This window comes from Colossoma macropomum, unplaced genomic scaffold, assembly GCF_904425465.1.
Source record: "Colossoma macropomum unplaced genomic scaffold, Colossoma_macropomum, whole genome shotgun sequence".
In the NCBI taxonomy this organism is placed as follows: Eukaryota; Metazoa; Chordata; class Actinopteri; order Characiformes; family Serrasalmidae; genus Colossoma; species Colossoma macropomum.
This window is the reverse complement of record NW_023494784.1, coordinates 37,346,944-37,367,864: the sequence shown is the minus strand read 5'-3', so window position 1 is coordinate 37,367,864 and position 20,921 is coordinate 37,346,944.

The following is a 20,921-nucleotide window of genomic DNA, read 5'->3' as shown; positions in this document are numbered from 1 at the left end:
AACTCTTGCAGTGGAAAACAGTTCTGTAAGTTAACAATGGAGTTAGCTTGTTTTGCTTGTTTTCTGATTGTATTCCAGATGATGGGGGTGAGGTTTAGATGGGGCATACACAGCACTATAGGTTTAACAAGTTGTCCCCAGATGTGTATTATCATTACAAGATTATGCTTCACATGTTACATTACTGAACTACTATTGATGTACTATTTTGATGTACCATTTAGTATGTTAGTATGGTGATATGGTTTCGGATGCAACTCAAGTCTCATCTAGCACAGCTTGTTCAACTCTTCTTGTGTGTGGTATGTAGAGCAGGGAAAACACAAAAATGTATTCAGCATCCCGGACTGGGATTGGGAACCACTACTTTACATGCTACATCAAACTCTTTATTTAAAAAAACCTTAACAATCCAGGTTTATTTCATACAAAGGCTTATTATTCAGTAACTACAGGGACTTCAATGCAAACCAATGGAGCTATTCTTAGGTTATAGAAGTGTGTAATAACATTAGGCCCATGGCTTGTTAAAGGGTTAATAGTGACAAACATACTGCAAGCATCACAATACTTCCATGAAATGCTCCAATATACACGTCGGCCAGGATTGAAATACCAGGAATCTGGCCATGTTCTTTAAAACCAGATGCTATGAAGACAGACGAGTGGCCTTGGCCTTGCTTGATGGTTTCCCTCCGCCAGCACGAGGAAGGAAGCTCTTCTTGTACACTTCCTTTAATTATGGTGGCCTCAAAGGTCTTCACGTACAGCGGCTTCTCACCCACATGCAGGGACAGCCAGGCCGCTCTCTGATTACTCAGTGACCAAACCGCACCTCAGAGCCCACCAGGAAACCTCTAATCTAGGGAAGGTCAAGAGGTCAGACCTGAAGGTGCTCAATGAGAGTTTCTTAAGACTAAATGGATTCCTGTTAAACATAAAATGAAGCTGGATTTTATGAACCGTTAGAAGTCACAGCTATTGCTTATAGCAAAACATGGTGTAATTCAGTAATTCATTCAATGTAAATGATTTCTTGTAGTTCATTAAAACAAGTGGAGAAATTCCGTCGATAACCACAATTGTGTTTTTAAATAGGTGATGTTTTATCATGATTAGGTATTGTTGTCTACAGTCTTGTATTTTGAAGAAAGAAAAAACCAAAAAAAATACCTTGCGTTTGTTATAACTATGTAATAATCATGTAATAGTTTAATTACATTTGAAAAGTATTGTAATAATTTAAATATTTGAAATAATACAGTAATATGTTGTGGTTTTGCAAGATGCATACAGCACTGTCTGGTACAAAGCATTTGTATTGCTGCAGACCACTTGAGCCATTACATGGACAATATGTGGGCTGCTTTAGCTCTATGGTCAATTACAGAGGAACTACAGAAGAACTAGCCAAATGGCATTTGGCATACAGAAAGGGAAACTAAACAGAGCCCTGATGATCTGTGCTACTATCCAGTATGATGACCACAGATGAACAATGGTGACCACTGTATGTTACTGAGCATTAGGGTGAGGTCAGTAATTACCTCAGCCATCATGCTGATGCCACAAGAATTCCTGGAAAATGCTCTACCAGAGTGCAACAGAGCTGCGAAATGGGCCACCATTGTGGAGAGCTAAGACACTCATGACTCTTCTGTAAAACTTCCGTTTCAAAGACGTGGGAAATGTTAGTCTTAACAAAGCCGAAGTTCCAGTAAGGTTACGTAACGTGTGAAATGATCACGGCTAAAATAAACGCATTAACTCTTCGAGGTTGTAAATCTCTCACATAAAAGGCTAGGCCGTAATTTAAAAAGCCAACAAGTTATCTTTTCTCAGCATTAATAATAATTTGGTTTATTTATGGAGCAAATGCCCCTCCACATCCTCTTACTTTTATCCTTGATGGATTTGAATGAATTATTTATTTGGACTTCACAGGAAATCTTGCCATGTTGCGAATATGGTCAATCCACTTTACATTTTAATGGAAGCCCATATCTTACAGAAACACATTTTAGTCGTAATATTTAATCCAGTTTTTGAGTCCTTCTAGTGCAGAGAGATCAAACAGGCCAGCTTGAACGGCTCAGAGATCAGCTGAAATCTTCACTGCTCGCTCAACCTCACACTGTTTGTGGTTTCAGGCTAGCACTGTGGTCCAGGCTTGCTGGCCGTAGATGAAAGGTAATGGAAATGGTTTGGGTTTAAGGTGGAGAGACGTGGTAAAAGTCATCTGACCAGCCGTTTGTTCTGTGAATGTGCTCGTGCCATGTGAATGGATAACAAAACCGTGTTCAGTTATTTATGTTAAACATACAGGGCTGGTTTCCCGGACATTGATTAAGCCTAGTATTGGAGTATGTTGAAGTCTCCATGGTGAATCACTATCGGAAATTCTGTTTAGTTCAGGCTTGAGGTTAATCTGGTTCTGGGAAACTGGCCTGAAGGTTCCTAAATGGTTCTTTGCTTAGAGGTATGAGTCTAGATACAACCTTTATGTGTTCTTTAAACTTTAGCTGTCACATCTCTTTTAGAAGAAATGGTTCTTTAAAGAACCACCCATTTATTTTTTAATAAACCACACTGTAAGCCTGGATAAGTTGAATTTACTTAAAAAATTTGAGGAAACCGGTTGCCTTAAAAAAATTAAGTAATATGTAATGAAAACTTGAGTTAGAATGACTATAATTTTTGTGTCAGGCTAACAAAAACGTTTGTGCAACTGACAAATTCTAAATATTTTAACTTCTTGATCATTCAATTTAACCATATGTTTCATTAGGCAATTGAGAATTTTTTTCTAATTAAGTGATACTGACCACTTTCACAAACACTGAAGAGTTAACCTTTACAATGAACATGGTCACTGATCAACACAAATGCTCAATCATTAGCAAAGAGAACGATAACTTTCGCTCTTAGCCAACAACACAATGTCAGGCAGTTGAGTAAAGCATATATATATCACGTACGCTTGAGGAAAGGTAGCCTGGGTAGAATGCACACTGACGGTGAGTAAAACAAATTGAAACACTCAATATGCAAATAGACAGAGCCAGGAGCCAATGGGAAAGAAATATACGTTTAATCTAACAAGATTGTGTTAACAAAACAAACATGTAACTGTATTTTACAGCTTACTTAGCTTCACTCAGTTTCACACATTTGTTCAGCAACTTTAGTGAGAAAGAAACACTTAAAACCAGCAGAAACATCATCAATTTTTTAATGTAAGGTTTCAAAGTTGTCATAGCAACAGACAAAACAAAATAGCAATAAGTTAATTCAACTTAAAAATGCCATTTGAGTGTACAAAATCATCAAAAACGTCCCCTTAACTTAAAATTGTTGAGTAATATATGGGATATACTGAATTTTATATACAACAGACTTAATTTATTTGAGCTAAAACAAAATGTGGGATTGTAGTGCAAAAGTGGTTCTTTTGTGGCATTGCTCCGCAAAACTGTTTACAGTGCCTTTGTTTAAATATTTTCTAATTTAAAAAAAAGGTAACACATCTTCCACAGAGAACACAGTTCTGCACATTTTAATGCACAATTACTGTTTATTTATCGAATGTAACATATTCTGGAAAATATATAACATATAATGTGGCCTGTTCAAAAATTAAGGCACATTTCATATTTTACATGTTGTTATTTTCCAAAATGTTCAAATCAAACAGAGGTTGAGCAAGATGGTTCTTCAAGGGTTCTTTAGTAAAGGAAATGGTTCTATTTAAAGCCATGAGTTCCACATAGAACCATTTCACTCTTAAATGGCTCTTACCTTTTTGAAAATCGTTCTATATAGCACCAAAAAGGGTTCTGCTGTTGTTACAATGTCAAAGAAAATGTGCTTGGAACCAGAACTGTACAGTCATCAAATCTCACTTTCCACATATGAAGACTGATGAGACCACTCTTAAATAAGCCCCTAGTAACCTTGAAAGTTTATGTTGTGAGACATGCCTCGTTTTCCTTTTTTTTTCCCCTTAAGGAAGACGGCAGACAAATGGCTGATAGAGTGCCTCTCTAAAAGAACTCAGTGAAAGACCTTAAGGTATTGTAAGCAACTCCCATTACAGCTCATTAGAGTAAGTGCAGTGCTACTGAGTTGTATTGGCGGCCTTTGTTGGAGAGAGTCCCTTTGGCTATGGCACCGTCCATGTGGGTTGAGTTGCCACTGGGCCATCGACTGGATTGATGAACGGTGCCTTGGTAATGGAATTCAGTGCCTCAGGGAAACTTGGAATGGTAGGAGTCTCTAAGGACCTCAGGATGCAGTGAAAGCCTTGATAGGTCCCACTGAAAGTCTTGGCAACTTCCTGGTAAATGGGCTCTAATGCTTGGTGGATTTAGTTTGGGATAGCATTAGTCTACATCACCATTGACCCATAATGGAGGCAGTTTGACAAAGTATCGGGGAAATGACATTGCAAAGGCTTCAAATGAGTGAGCATCTCAGTTGAGCTCAGTTATATTGCTCTCTGCACTCCTTCCACTGGTCTGATTTTTCAACGTTTCTGTATAATTCAGTGGTTGAGATGTAAACCAGGTCATTCAGAGTGGTTTGATATGAAATGGTTCATTGTAGAGAAACTTACCAACTCTGATTTATTTACAGTGGTGGTGATAGGAACCAGGGGTCAAATATAGCCATTTTATTTACTATCCAAAACCACCATACATGTCTTCTGAGTTTTTATATGTAAAGTTGATGATGGTAAAATAGCAGCAAATCTGAAAGGTTGAAGCCAAAACCTTCTCCGACCTATCATTAAACATAAACACTATGGGACCATGTGATCTCTCCCCATCCTATAGCAGGCTGACAATGACTAAATCACCCACAAATTTGATGATATGTCTGTATTTCTGCATCATTCGTATGTAGAATGAATAGGACAGAGGACTAAACACAGCCTTAGATATTTTCTATAAGATAATATTTGACCTGCATGTCATTTGATCAGATTCTGAAGAAGAGAGTGACCACAGGACAACATCAAATCTTGTCATTCTCCCAAACAAGCTTTTCAGATGGTAGCTAAACAAACTCAATTTGGCCAGAAATGGACAGAATGCAGTTCAGCAAACAGGATGGGCTGTGAAATGCTTTACAGACAGACACGAACAAGACAATATTCAGCTTCATCTACAAAATACTGAAAAAGCGGAGCTCAACCTGATATTCACACAGTTTTAGGGCAACAGGGTAGTCCTTTTTTGGTGGAAGGCGTCGCTGTATATTTAATGTTAAAGCACATTTGGTAAAATCTTCAGGGCTTCTTTCATTGCAGAAAAGCAATTATAAAACAGACAGTTCTGGTACTAAATCTGTTTGGCTGAGCCGTGTTTAAAGCCATTGTAAAAGCCACAATATAGGCACACCTATGACCATCGCACAGCAACTGAATTGTACATTACTACATCACAGCACGAAACAAACCCTTGTGCTGCTAATGGAATAATCTTTGAGTCTAATGCTACTCGCATGAACCACCGAGGGTACTGATGAAGCAAGAACCGGTTTTTGTTTCAACTGAGGGGCTGCCAACTTATTTTCTTAACTAGATCTAAGCCGATCAGCTAGCTAACAGCCTAAAAGATAGCCAACAGCCAAAACAGCTCCAACATTAATATCACAGGCTTAAATTAAAGTACTCACGATATGACTCACTGTAAAACGGCAGTGTAGAAGTCTAAAAAAAGTCACTTGAATGGATCACATGCTTCAAATGTCCAAAGTAGAAGTAACGTTAGTGTCAAACCAAGGCTGAATTCCAAACAGCTCTGTACTCCCTAAATAGTGTGCTAGCTATGAAAGTGTAGAAATTCTAGCTTCTACAGTCAAATAGTGCATTATTTATGGAGTATGGATGTGTCTGAGTCCCAAATGGCTATTTCTTAGCTATATTTTGCACCATTGGGGTGCAGGATCCAATATTTAAATTCCTATGTAGTGCACTATGTAGGGAGCAAGGAGACTTTTGAGATTCAGCCCCAGTGTGAGAAGAGGGCGTCGCTGGATTGACGCTAAATAAGACTTGTGGTGGCAATCGGGTGACCAAAAAGTACTTATAAAGCAAAAGTTTTTGTTTAAGCAGTGCTGTGTTATCATATGTATCATGTTATCATATATATCACTATTGTTATGTGACAAAAAGTTTTAAAAAGTTTTAAAAATTCATGAAGTGACCGAAATATACAGCGATGGGCGACCAAACGTTCTTCTCTGCATTCAGCGGTCTATGGTTGCTTTGCAATGATACCGTACTCTAAAGGAACTACATTTCTTGGTGGAATGCTTGTTTATGTTGATTATCATTAATAGTAACTTAAATTATTTATTAAAATTGTATATTTTATTATATTTTATGTTGGCCGCCATTTTATAAAAGCAATAACCCACTTCAGGACGTGCGTTTCTGCAATTTTATCACAGGGAAGGCAATTTAAGAAAACAATCCCGTGATAAAATTGTAGTAACACATGACCTCTAGTGGCTTATTGCTTTATGAAACACTTAAGGTCATGTTTTTTTGTGAATAACTTCACAGCTGTGATGATTCACAGTTCTCACATTCAGCTCATGCCTGCGGCCAAATCACCACCATAATATTATTCTTGATAACACGCTTCCTCTTGCGCTGTACTGAATAAATACAAACAGCATGTCATTAAAAACAAGCCTAATGCACAAAACACTGAACTTTGCCTTGCATGATATGCAGCTGACTTTGACTCTGAGATTTCATCTTGTGTTATACCTGCTAATTGTGTTAGCACACAGCGAACATGTTGTCATTGCAGATTAATTGAACATTTAACACCTCATAGTGCGTCAAAGCACACAAAGCGAACGATAAGGAGGTTTGATTACTCTAAAAAGAGCTTGTTTAATTGCTATCTGAGTATGCAAATCCGCTTCATTGCCAGGGCGTGTTTACGTGTGGTTTTTTGGAGCGTTTTGTATGTTTTTGTTCGTGCCCTTCCCTGAGGGGAACCGGGGCTAATTTGTCAGCTTAATTACTTTCAGACGTGTTTTGGAGGTCAGCATTGTAATATGATTCTGGCACCTACCATAATGAGCTCATCAAGGCAGGAGTTAAACCCTGGCCAGGAATATTGATTTAGTAATCCCCGCAGAGACGCGGCCGCCTTTCAGACAATAGAGCTTCCAAGATGGATCCTGGCCTTAACTGATACATGCTAATGTGCAGATCCTATCAGAGTCATCTTAAGCCATTCAGCGATCTACATCTAATTGCTTCGGATAATTTGCCGCGTCCTTTGAATGGTTGCCAAGAGACACGGCAGGAAGAGACGGGGGTGATTGTCTCGCACGGTTGGCCCAATATGGTATCGATTTGTGAGCAAGAAAGAGATTCAAAAGGCTATTGTTTTGGTGACGGATGCCAAGATGGCAATATTCATATGACAATTCACGTCAAAGTCCATTTACTGTATGTTAATTTAGTGCTCTTTGTTCTTCTCATGGAATAACGTACATAACCATGACTGCCTTTAAGAGAAGAATGGAATGACAGCAATTAATGTGTAAATGCATGCGCTCCTGTGGGGTTTGGGCCTCCATATGCTGATGACATGCCATGCATGTAATTTCCTTGTCATGGCTGAAAGCCTCAGATAACCCTCGCGTAAAGTGTCAGAGCTACCGGTCTGCAGATACTGACTGGGTTGTCATTTAGAGCCGTCCCAAAATGAATTTTGTCAACTGAATGTCAGCTCACTAGCTTTTATATCAGATTTCATTTACGCAAATGTCATGAACAAAGAGCCCCAACAGTACACTGAATGCATACATTTGTTCAGTTGGTGCAAAGCTCTGGGAAATATCTCCCCTAATAATCACACTTAAACACACTCACTCGACTCACATCATTAGAACTTCAATTAAATTTCATTAATTCATAAGTCTATAAATATCTGCTCTGCAAACACATCAGATCGTATCTGCTTAAAGTCTTCTCATTGTTTGGAATCCTTTCATTGCAAAATGAGTTCAGTTTGAATGGCTATATCTATGGACTCTATCACTCTTATTAGGACCTTTGGTAAAGACGGGTGAGACTAAGTTAACTTCATTTTTTTTAGGTCTGAATCACATTCTGTAAGCTTTCACAGCTTGTTGTTGTTTACAAACAAGTACTTAAATACTTGTTCCCAAACAATTTTTCATAATTAACCATTATCTGAAGTTACTGCAGTTGGAAATACATCCAGTTGGCGGTGAAGCTGTATTAGTAGTGCAGGCTGAAGCCCAGCTGCTTGCTCATTACGTTGCAATAGAAGCCGTTTATGTGGAAAGCAGCAGTGAGTTGAGCTCAGTCATAGCCAAGCAACAGAGTGGAGTAGGGAATTGAGGAGATTTTGGAGCTACAGGTCCGTCTGAACACCAGGAGGACCACCCTGGAACTGGTGCAGGTGTTTCCCTCCTCATCCACTGCCAGAATTCACCACAACAAACAGGTTTAAGGTTTAGTGTTGTCCTCACCAGAGGTTAGTGCATCACTATGCGTACATATTTGAGATGATTTAAACTTGCCATACCTCCACACCAACCTGTTATCATAAATCTTGTACTGGGTGTATACTCCTCGGCAAAAAATTGGGTCAAGCCCAACATGTAATGGTTCTTACTGATGGTTTTGGCCTGGTCAGAGTCCAGATTTAAACCCTATATTTGGTTTTAGATTTAACACAAACTAGTTTGGCAGTGTTCTTTAGCTGTTTGAAGCTGTCAATGCTGAGCGGAAAAATACTGACTCTTCTTTCTGTAAAAGGTTGTCTGCAAATTTACACACAAAACTTCAACATTTATAGTAGAGATGGGTCCAATCCAATCCTATATCGGTATCAGGTCCGATATTGACGTCATTCACTTATCAGATATCAGGACAGGGCTGATCACTTACCGATCCATATTCCAGTCAGCCGCTTGCTCTGGACCATGAACCCACCGTAACATAATATACCATGAGGCACGTCACTGATCCATATTGCATTCCACATCTTACCATGAACCAATGGCAAGTTCAGTCTGTAACTGAGTTCGCAAATAATATTAGCTGTTGGTTTGACTAAAATGTTGTTTGTTTTTTAATCAATTTAATCAAGCACCTGCAGAGGCTTTACGTAAAAGAGTACCATGAGTTCATGCTAGCTAACAGACAGGAAGATGTTACCAGTCAGCGACACTCATAGATGCTTTCCAGGAAAGAAACTTCCAGCAGACAACCTAAAGGCTAAAGAGATCACAGAGAAGTTGCTGAATTTTGTTATACTCTATGACCTACTGCTATCTGTAGTGGAAAATGGCAGATTACGCTGCTTGTTGGAGAACTTGGAACCCAGATATAAACTCCATCCAGAAAATACATTTCAGAGATTCAGAGACCGCTCTACCCGAACTGTACAACCAACTGTCATCACAGTTAGCGGCGCAGTTAGATGCGCTAGAAGCACTGTGTGGTCTATTCCGGCCTTATTTTCAGCCTTATGATGTAATGTTAATACACAATACCAACAATAATAACGATAATAAAAAAAGTAAAAAGAGCTCTTGTAGTGGAATCTGTATCGGTACCGGCAGTTGTGTATCGGAGTCGGATCGGAACTGAAAAAATGTGGATCAGCCCATCACTAATTTAAAGAAATCTCATCCTTGTCATATTACGTTACTTTTTCTATTTGTTGACTGATTAGTTGTTAAGACCATTAAAACATTACTGTTTTGCCATTTTGGGCTTGGCCTATTTTTTGCCCAGGAATGGATTTCTTATCATCCAATAATCTTCAAAGTTCTTTCATGTGTAATTTCTTAGCCATCTTTGCTCTTTTAACTTCAGTGGCCACCTGGAAAGAGGTTCTCTGAAATGAGGTGGATGCCTAAACTAAATGAGCTATAATTTAACATTATTTGCTTTTAAAATTTCCATCCTTTTTAAAGGGCTTTGCTGATGAAATATATTATAGTTTTATACTTTTGTGGTTTGAAAATACAGAATTGAATATCTACATAACATTTCTGTCATATTTTGTGAGATTGAGCAAATTAACTGCAAAAAAAAGATTTTTTCATGACATTTTACCCATCTTTACGTAGCTGACTATGCTACTGTTATCTTCTGCATGCTACATTTCCATTCTCCTTCGATTGTGAGTGAGAAATGCTCGAATTAAAATTCCTCTCACATTATTCAAAGGATAAATTCACTTACACTGCTGGAAATCCAGTGAGCACCACCGTATTACAATATTCTCCTAATTAATCCACAGAGACATCTGACGCTGCCTTTGTCACAAAATCTGGCCTGAAGCCAGACACATTCCAAAGGACGTAAATGGAGTAGAATATGGGTCCGATATTCATGGAGAGAGGATTCTTTAGTAAACATACCTCTGTGAGAGCTCACATGCTAAAATAGGCTGGACTTTTCATCCTGGAAAAATGAAAAATACATCATAGTGATGCACTACTGTGATTCTGCTTGCGTGAGGAGGTGAGGCTGCTGCTCAGACAAGACAAGGCGCTGGTCCCGAAACGTCAGCCACTGAGATCTTCCACATGCCAGCCAGCCCATGGCCCAATAGGCTTTTACTGGCTAAGAAGTTTCCACGCATTTCAGTTGAAAAGATTTTTATTTCCAGTTTCCAAACTGCATCTTTTATTCCATGGATGTAGACATCTTAAAAAAGAATCTAATAATCAAAGATGCCAAAAGGATTCTTTAGAGTGGTATCATAGACAAAACACTTTTGGTTCCATGAAGCAGTGGTTCTAAAATCGGTCCTCAGGGACCCCCAAATGGTCCACATTTTTTCACTATCCCTATGTGTTAGGGATCCTGAGTTGGGTTGGAGTAAAAATGTGGATGGTCTGGGGCAGGGGTCAGCAACCAGAATGGTAAGAAGATCCATTTTGTCAAGTTTCAACAAAAAACTAACCACCTTGGGAGCCACAACACTTTATGTCCATTTTATTGAAGTAAACTTGTTTTTTGGCTGTAAATATGTCTCAGTATGTGCTGATGTGCTAGTATAAGCTAAAAAATATAATATAAACAAAAATGCAGACTTACTTTGCTCTGCTTTAAGCTTTAGCTCAGCTATAGCCGCTTTACTCGCATCTCCGGCAGGAAATTTTTCCTCAAAAGTAGAACAGTAAACAGTAAAATGTCTCCTAACATTTGATTTTCTTCCGAGGTTGAAGTCAGCCTCTTGTTCGCCAGCTTCTTGTTCAGATTTTCTCGTTCCACCATAAATGGTGCCTGATGTGCCAGAATGTAACTATGTAGCTAATTGTTGCACCATTTAAGGTGGAACGTGAAAATTCAAACAAGAATTTTCAAGCAAGAACACAAGCTGGTGAACAAGAAACTAACTTAAAAAAGAGTCTATGACTTTTTAGTGTTTGACAGTTTCTTGTTGTAGATTAAACTTATCAGGAAACCAGCTGGAATGATTATAAATGCAAATAAGTCCATTTGTCTCCAAATTATTAATGTTCATCTTAAATCTCTTTGCCTTGTATTAGCTACTAGCTGGGTGAGATTGTTGTCTGCGTTGCCATGTGACCAGCAATCTGCATGCCAATCTTCAGGGTTAAAGGGTAACTCCAGAATTAAATACCATTTATTGTTAAAACTGTGTTGAATGATCAGCAGAGCTTTATTTTACTGCGAAGGAGGATTATTTTATTTTTACCTAAAAATCTAATTCTGCTGTGGAGCCGCAACAGGGCAGTAAAAGAGCCGCATGCAGCATTCAGTTGCCGACGCCTGGTCTGGGGGTTCCTGAGGGACTCTACCCTAAAGAACCTTTTAATGGATGGTAATTGAACCTCGTAATATATTATTCCACATTAATAACATGATTCTCAAGTGGTGCAACCATGTAAGCACTGGCCCTATCGATGAGATGAAATCTCAAATTTAATCCCTGGAGATGCCACAGCCATCTATGACTGGCAGTCCAAGAGAGCATATCTGGCCTCTCTCTCTCTCTCTCTCTCTGAGTGGGTATGTGGTAAGATGATGACTCAGTACGATGCTAGCTAACGTGGGTGTCTCTTATCTGACATAACAGAATTGTCAGTTCGCATGAAGACAGCATGGAGCTTATTTTATACAGTGATAGGAAACACGGAGAGCTGATCCATTTTACATGGATATGCACGCTCAACAAATACTTTAGAACTGATTTTAATGATAAGAGTCAAAGACATCATGTAAATGTATCCACATAATGTAAATGCTCTATAATAATTGTTTTTTTTTTCTAAGAAACATATGTCCTTTAAATAATCATTCATTAGGCAACCAATGGTTCTTCTTTGGCTGCCCTGCACTTGGAGATCTACAGTGTTGTGCAAAAGTCAAAGACTAACCCTCATTTATTTAGTTCCAGTCAAAATGGCCATTAAGTACAAGACATTCCGCATGAGGAGAAAAAGCAGAAAATAAAAATAAAAGAAAGAAAATAAAAATGCCATTTTTTCAGTGTTTACTGTGTCCACTCTTTACCTTCATTACAGCTTTCACTCTTTTCAGGAGACTCACTTTCACTTTCTCAAAGAAATCTGCAGCCACACCTCCACCTCCTGAACCAAAGTTCAGTCTTAGAGGTTGGTTTTACATTTTCTTTTCACAATCCAAGTAATGCTAAACACATTCAGTGATGTTGAGGACTCTGGGGTGGTCAGTCCATTGTTCTGAGAACACCAGCAGCTTCTTTGTTTGATGAGTCTGTTTCCTTTTCTCAGTAAGAGCTTCTTGAACAGCTACACATCCTTTCAGACTCATAGTGCTGAGTCGTCTTCTCACAGTGGAAGGATGGACAGAAACACCTGTGGATGTTTTCAGATCTGAAGCAGCTTGATTTTCTCCTCTCTCTCAAAGATGAAAGCTTTAAGTGCTGTTTTATCTGATGGGGGCAGTTTTGGTGTCTACCAGGTCTTCCAGGTGGTTGTTAGGAGCCCCATTTTCTCTGAAGCTTTTAATAATTTTTTTAAGTTTTGGAAACTCCTGTTTTTATTTGAGTTTCTCCTTCCTTATGTAAGTGGACTATCCTCAGAAATATTTCCTGAAAAATGAATAACTTGTACTTGGGTGTTTTGATTAGAAGTTAAATGAAGGGTTCCAACCCTGATCAACCCCACCCCTGATCTTTGACTGAGGTGAGTTAGATTTGGGTTGGTAGGCAAACCTGCAGGAAGCTAGACTTTCCAAGAGGTGGATTAGTGACCACTATTCTATGATATTGTTCCAATGAACTCTTTAGGCACTCTTTGGGAACAATGTGTTTTCACTGAGGAACCACAGGGAACTGTTTCAGGGTCACCTTCACCACTTTTCCCCACTGACAGTAATGTTTAAACATTTCATTTGGGAACGTTTATCCACAATGGAAGTAGTGCAATTCTGCTGTCTGATGTTTCCGCATTCTCAGTAAATATTTGAGCGAGAATTCAAACAATATCTGCTAGAACAATATACACTCCTTAGCCGCAGGACATTATGTAACACTGCATTTCTCAACACAAAAATCTTTTAGTAAGCAGTCTTCCAAACTGAAAGTCAACTCCCTTTCAAACAAACAGGATGTATCAGCATAAAATCAATCACTCAGCAAAGTGGAGGATATTCACGATTCTGAGAACAAAAAAAAAATGGGGTCTAAACTTTTTTTTTTTCGTGTTAGATTTGGCGCACAGACTTTGGCAAGGGCGGGGGGGGCAAAAGAAATAGAACACTGTGCACTCTACCTTCAAGTCAAGTCAAGGTGTATTTATACAGTGCTTTTTACAACAGGCACTGTCACAAAGCAGCTTTACATAAAAAAAACACATTTACATAAGAAAAACTCCCTAAGAGCAAGAGGAAGAAACCTTGAAAGGAACCAAGACTCAAAAGGGGAACCCATCCTCCTCTGGTCGACACAGCAAACAATAACAGATCTTCAGATTTTCTGTTTGTTTTTTTGCAACCAGCTTGTTAATCCCTTAAAACCTCAGGTTTATTACATACTAAGGCTTATTATTGAGTAACTACATGTACTTCAGTCTAAACTGGCAGAGCTATTCTCAGGATATAGAAGTGTGTAAGAATACCTGGGCCCTGGCCATTTAAGGAGTTAGAGGGGCAACTCGACTGTAAATATCAGATATTATTTATCAAAAATCCTACAGATGTATGACATTTTGCTCATTAATCAAAATCTGATTTGAGAAAAAAATATCCAAATGGAGCTAAAGGTTATAAAAGCTCTGCTTGCCTGATGAGGACTGTGTCCTGATGTGGGACTTAAGTGCCCTATTTCTATTTATTTGCTGAGTTTAACATAAATTTAAATTTATTTATTTATAAATATAATGTGCCATAACATTTGAACAGGCCATGTTTTAATACACAATTTCTGTCCATTTGCTGATTTAACATGTTGGTGCAAAGGTAAAACATAAAATGTGCCCTGTGCAAAATGTATGGCTCATTTTATAATTTATGTTCTATGCTTTTTTCCCAATATGTTAAATTCAGCAAATAAACAATCATTCTGCATGTGCAGAAATGTGCAGTGTGTTCTCTGTAGAGAATATTTTAAACTATTTTCACTTAGAAAATAAAAAAAAACACAAAAACTGTGTAATTTGTTCTGGGGCACCCAGAGTTTTGCACATGACTGTGTCTGGGAAATGATGCCCTGATCTGATGTGAGCAATCATCCCGACCCACATTTCCAGCCCTACCGTAAACAGGGCACACTGGGGTGACATAGTTTTACGATAGGACTGGAATTGAATTAAGTCTTTTATAGCCGATACCGATCCATTAAAATCTGCCTTGATCGTCTCAGATATTGATCTTTCAGGTCAGATGAGGACTTCTATCCTATCAGTGCTGCTGCAGCACCTCAGTAAATTCACATACAGTAACGATTCTTCTTAACTGTTCTTAGCTGGACTGACAGTCACCTTGCATTGACCACCTCCTACAGAACATGTCCACACATTAAAGATAACTAACAGATCAATGAATCTTAGAGGCGAGAAAACGCCAGTCAGGCTGAATGATCTCCCTCCCACAGCGTTGATGTAAGATGAAGGTCAGTGGTTTTAAGTGTGTCTCTCTGTCAGGTTGAATGTCTATGGAAATCCTCTCAGGACCCTCAGGATGGGGGAAGATCAGTGACCCCCAGCAGGAACCTGGCTCTTAATGACACTGATCCCTGCAGTGGAGAAGTCTCTCCTGACAGAGAGCATCAGTCCATAACACCATGACCAACAACCGCCAGCACAGGTTGACAAGCTGCGTACAATTAAAACCAGGCTTCCACTTGCTCCAGCTGAGGGTCAGCTGAAGGTCATCATGGTCATATGAAAGAGGGGGAAGGTAGTGCAATAAAGAATGGGGATGTTAGAGGTTGACATTTTTGGCTGTGGATAATGTGTTTAGTTTAAAGAATCTGATGAAATTAAAACAAAAATCATCTATTTCATCCAGTACATTGCTGCCATTGGACCAAAACCTTGTATCTTGTTTTTTTCAGGTTTTGAAAATACCTACTGTTCTTTATATTATATGTCAATTTCAAGATGAATGGACCAACAGCAATGGCCCAAAATTACTTGGAAAAATGTCTGGTTCCATTGACTTACATTAAAAGTAAAGTATGTTTTTTCCTTCTCCTGTAAAGTTACAATTTTGGAGACACAAGGTTTTGGTCTGACAGCAGCGACATGCCAACCTTCATTTATTTAATTTCTATTCAAAATGACCACTCAATACAGTGTGTCCACTTTTTATCCTTATTACACCTTCCATTCATTTTCAGGAGACTTTCAGCTTTTCAAAGAAACCTGCAGGGATATTTTTCCACACCTCCAAAGTTCAGTCTTAGAAGTTGGTTGCATTTTCTGCTTCTTGCAAACACATTCAATTTAAGGTCTTGGCTCATCTTAGAAGTATCTGATGAAAAATAACTAAAAACAATCAAAAATGACTTGGCTGTCAGTGCCAATGGTGGTCTTGACTGGAAGTTAATAAAATAAAGGGTGGTCTCTGACTTTTGCTCACCACTGTAGGTTGTAGGTTTACAATTACTGACTGCAGCCCATCTGATGCTTCACAACTGATCAGCCGCCTCTACTCCGTTCATCAATGGAAAGAGACCACCATAGGACCTCCACTGTCCAGATATTTGCATGGTTTACTATTCACAGCACAGCAGTGACACTGACATGGTAGTGGCAAGGTAGTATGGGTGGCCCTCCGTTTACCACCCAATTAATATCTGGTCAGCAATGGTCCTATGGTGGTTCCTTCATGATGAACAGGGTAGAGAGAGGCTGACAAGTGGAATGCTGCAATCAGTAATTCTATATACTTTCGTCCACCTAAATGGTGGAAAGCACTCATTAGCAAAATGGTCAATGAGTGTAGGTATGAGATGTACCTAATAAACTGGCAACTAAGTGTATATGCAGTGCAATTCAGCATGTCTAAATATATAATTAACAGGTATGAATACTGCATACTAAAGCCAAACCTCTCACAATATCAAGTCTATTACTCAGTGTAGGGGGCCTAAAAGTCCTTGAACTAGGGTTGTTTTTTCAATCCATCATTGATGGGTTCAGAACTGCAGCCCAACTGGCTCTGTTACACCAAAAGAATTAAACCCTAAATAACTTAATTGACACTAACGGGCACCACAGTAAGAAGACAAAGCCAGCCCCGTGAAGAAAAGAACAAGAGCTCCCAGGCAGATCCTGGACAGACGAGGCTCAGTCAAGTGGAACATCATAGCGGCACCGAGTTCATTATCTCATATCCAATCTTGCATAAGGAATCATCCTCCCAGTGCAGAGGTTCATGTGACGCAGCGTTGGCTCGGCTCCAGAGGCTTCAGCACGGTCAGACAACTTCGGCTCATCCACCCCTCTTGTAGACATTAAAGGTTTACTCTGAGCTAGGCTGGTGGACCGAAAAATGGGCGTCTTATCTTGGAATTGTCATTTGGCCAGTCGGGTTGAGTTCCAGATTTACGATAAGACTGTGATTATGATTAAAGATAGAAGTATCAAGGCAGTAGGCTGTTGGCTACACAGAAATGTAGCCTATAGATCCAGAAAAAGAAACTCCGGCCATTATGGTAAGTTATCTATTGCTACATCTGTTATAAACATGTCTACTTACCTACTACAGCGGCGGTAGTCTGTAGACTGAGATTTTCCTGTTTGAAAAAATCCATATAATGACATATCTTGAAGGTGGGAGGAACCTTTGAAAAACTACACCTGCTTTTTGCAGGGGAGGCTGTTTGATATATATTTTTCACTTACTTGCAAGAAAAGAAAGGGAGCCAGATAGCAAACACAACTGCTAGGGAGCTGAATATTTTTTATACGCAGTAACTGTCTTCAAATCATCATTACAAGGGAGAGAATGGATTACTCAAATGACAGAAATGATAAGGACAAGCTAACAGCTACAGGTTGCAAGGTACCTGGCTATCTAGATACCTTCCCTCTGTATGGCTGAAAGGGTCAAATGCTTGTCTTTGGTGTCTATTTTGTGCTGAATAAAGATAAAACCACTGTTTTCTTTACAGTTTTGTTTGGTGACTGAGGTAACACTTACATTTACGGCATTTGGCAGACGTTCTTATCCAGAGCGGCTTACGATATGATCGTTTTATACAGGAAGGCAAAGATGGTGTTAGGAGTCTTGCCCAAGGACTATTACTGATACAGTGTAGGGTCCTTGCCCAGGTGGGGGACTGAACCCCAGTCTTCAGCATAGAAGACAGAGGCATTACCCACTACACTATACCAACCACCAAGAGGCACTCTAATGCTAGCTTGGTTGTATGTATTAGCCTATAGATTAGTGGCTAGGCTAGCAGTCACGATTGGTTGTCACCACAGGGATTACCAATGGTATGACATATTTACATAATGCATGCTGGGTATTGTAGTTAGAGAACACTGATGAATGAAAATATGAAAATGATGTAAAATCATGAATTCTAGTAAACTGATGAGGCTAAATAATATAATATTGAGCTATGTTTTACAAATAAAGCTGACGCGGATGCTGCCATTGATTTTCTGGCGCTTGAACATCTTTAGCTGTAACAAGGCCTCAAACAGACTTTGTGCCCAGAAGCTGAATCAGTGCAGTTGTTTGAACCAAATTAGTGTTTTCACTTAGTGGGGATTTCTTCTGTTGTTTTCCTTCCTTATAGCTCCCTATCAGTTTCCTGGCTGCTCTGAAGGTTCTTCCTGTCGTAGCCAGTATTTCTACACTCTGTGTCATTTATGTTTTATCTGCTGAGGATGAAACTTCACAAGAAAGGCCGAACTGAGAAGACTGCATAGGCTGTCACCAGTCAGGACAACGTAATGTTTTTGGTGCACTACTGACATCTAGTGGAAGCATATTTGCATTCTCTTCAGTTCTCCATTACCGTCAGTGCAGCCTCTGTGTGGATATTCTTAATAAACCCTCACCACCCCCTTTATTACAAACTACTGCAGGGGTGAAAAGATTAAGACATGAATATTTTACAAGTCGAATAGATATGTCAGAATAATGCATAAAACTAAAATCTTAAAAACTCACTAAAAGATTAAAGACCACTCTTTTCAGGAGATATGTCTGAAGATATTAGATATAAGATAATCCACTTGTATAAGAAAGGAGAAAGACAATGAAAATCAGTGGAAAAAAAACAGAGTTTAAAAATATGATTAAAAGTTACAGAGAAAACTTCTAACAACCACCTGGAAGACCTGGTGGACTGCCAAAACTGTCCCCATCAGATAAACAGCGTTTTCATTAGGAGATTGTTGTAAGGATGTTATGAGATTGGTTAACTTATTTCTAGACATTCATTGCTTGTTTTAAGTCATTTTATAATAAAGGATTGTCTTCTATTGTCAGATCATTGTGTTTGTTTCAAAATCATCTGCATTGTTTTAAAACAAGCAAAATCATCTGCCAATAGAATGAAACAATTTCTCTAAATGACAAATGAGTAAAAGCATCTAAGCAACTAAGTTGAATAACTTTATAATATTCCCACAAATCTCATACTGAGGAATGCAAGATATATTGAGTAGAATGATGTGTTTTTCCTGCCAAGATATCATTTTTTGCAGAGTGAATTGCTGCAAAGAATTATATGTGTTTGATCGGGAAAACCACCAAACTGTGCTGGACTAGGACTTTTGTAGGACCAGAGCTGGACAGACGTGGCCTGTAGTCTGTAACTATACATCAGCAAGGTGGACCAACAAGGATTGTAATAAATTGGTGAGTGAATATGTTGCTTTCAATATGTTACTGAAAAAAAAAACTTTTATTTACAATCTGTGTACAATGACATACATTAAATGTAACTGCAGATCAAGAAACATCCGAGACCTCGAGATGTTAAACTCAAAATGTCACATAATACAATACAACATTATGAAATTTTCTTTTTTTGGTTGAACTTTTCATAGTACAGCAAGAATTCTTCACAAACAACATATCCGCAACTTTTGTCAAATATTGTCATGAAAATAAAGAAAAATCAATTTCTGTTTCTTTTTTCTGTATTAAGACATTGCAATGTACAAAATGAAAAAGTATTAAAGCTGGATAAAAAAATTAAAATGATCTAAAAAAAGATTGATTTTTCAGATATGTAAGTACATTGTAAATGTAGGCTAAGTAAATAAAAGTGAAAATTTCAATAGGCTCCTTTGCTTCTTATAACTCATAAACAAAAAGAGTTCACAATACATGATCTTGTATATCCATATTAATCAACACTAAGCTACCATAAAAAGCCAGTAACATTGTAATTGAACACCACATTACATTGATATTTCCATGGCTTACACATCATGGCAAGTCATTTGTTGTCATGACAGATTACATGCAGTAATATAACATTGTTAATTGTCATTTCTTGCATCATTTCCCTCAAAAGATGGATGAGTTCCCTTGTTGTGCACTTTGACTCGGGTTTGATGACATGCAGGACTAAGCTGGATAGTATGAGGTTTGTTTTGAGTTTTGGCTTTCTAGACTTTGAACGTTCATGCAAAAATTTATAACATTCCCAAGTTTTTTTCTTAAATGTGTTCTTGAGAAAGGTCCTAAGAAAAAGTCTACGTTAGATTCATGACGTGTTCTTAAAGAGCAGAACTGTTCGCACCTTTATGCTCTTGAGTGTGTGTAGATTCTGTTCTTACCTAAGAACAAATCCCAAATAAGAAAACCCTGGTGAATGTTAGAATCTTCGTAAAAATGCGAAGTGGATTTTAAGAAATTCCTTCTTATGAATGATTGGTGAATGTGGCCCATTGTGATTTTCTCCATGGTTTCTTCACTCTGTGAAGTGTTGAAGCAGCTCAGCAAAATTGTTGCTTTATGTTATTCCGGAAATATTTTCCATGCTTCAGTGTCCATGTTTTCTCAAAGAAATCTTTCACTTGCTTGCTCTTGTGAGGATTCAGCTTCAGAGCAGAAAAACGAAATATACTCCTTGAAGTATTCTGATATCTTCCTTCTACACCAGTCAAACTGGGGACCTTCCAGGCCAAAGTGCTGTGGTTGTTAGTATTTACCCTCATCTAAAGCTCTGAATTCAGTTCCTGAAGGCCTTGCTGATTAGCTGATGAGCTGAATCAGGTGTATTTAATGAGGCAGTGTACTGAAGTCTGCAGTGTTTTGGCCCGCGAGGACTGGAGTCTGACACACGTTCTACATCTTTAGTTTAACTCCTCCTTAAATGTTCTGCTCATCAAGTGACTGTCAAGGCATTCAGAGCTAGTCTTTGCCTGCTGCTTTAACCCATGAAGAAACTTGTTCTCTCTTATTAAGAAGGCAGCCT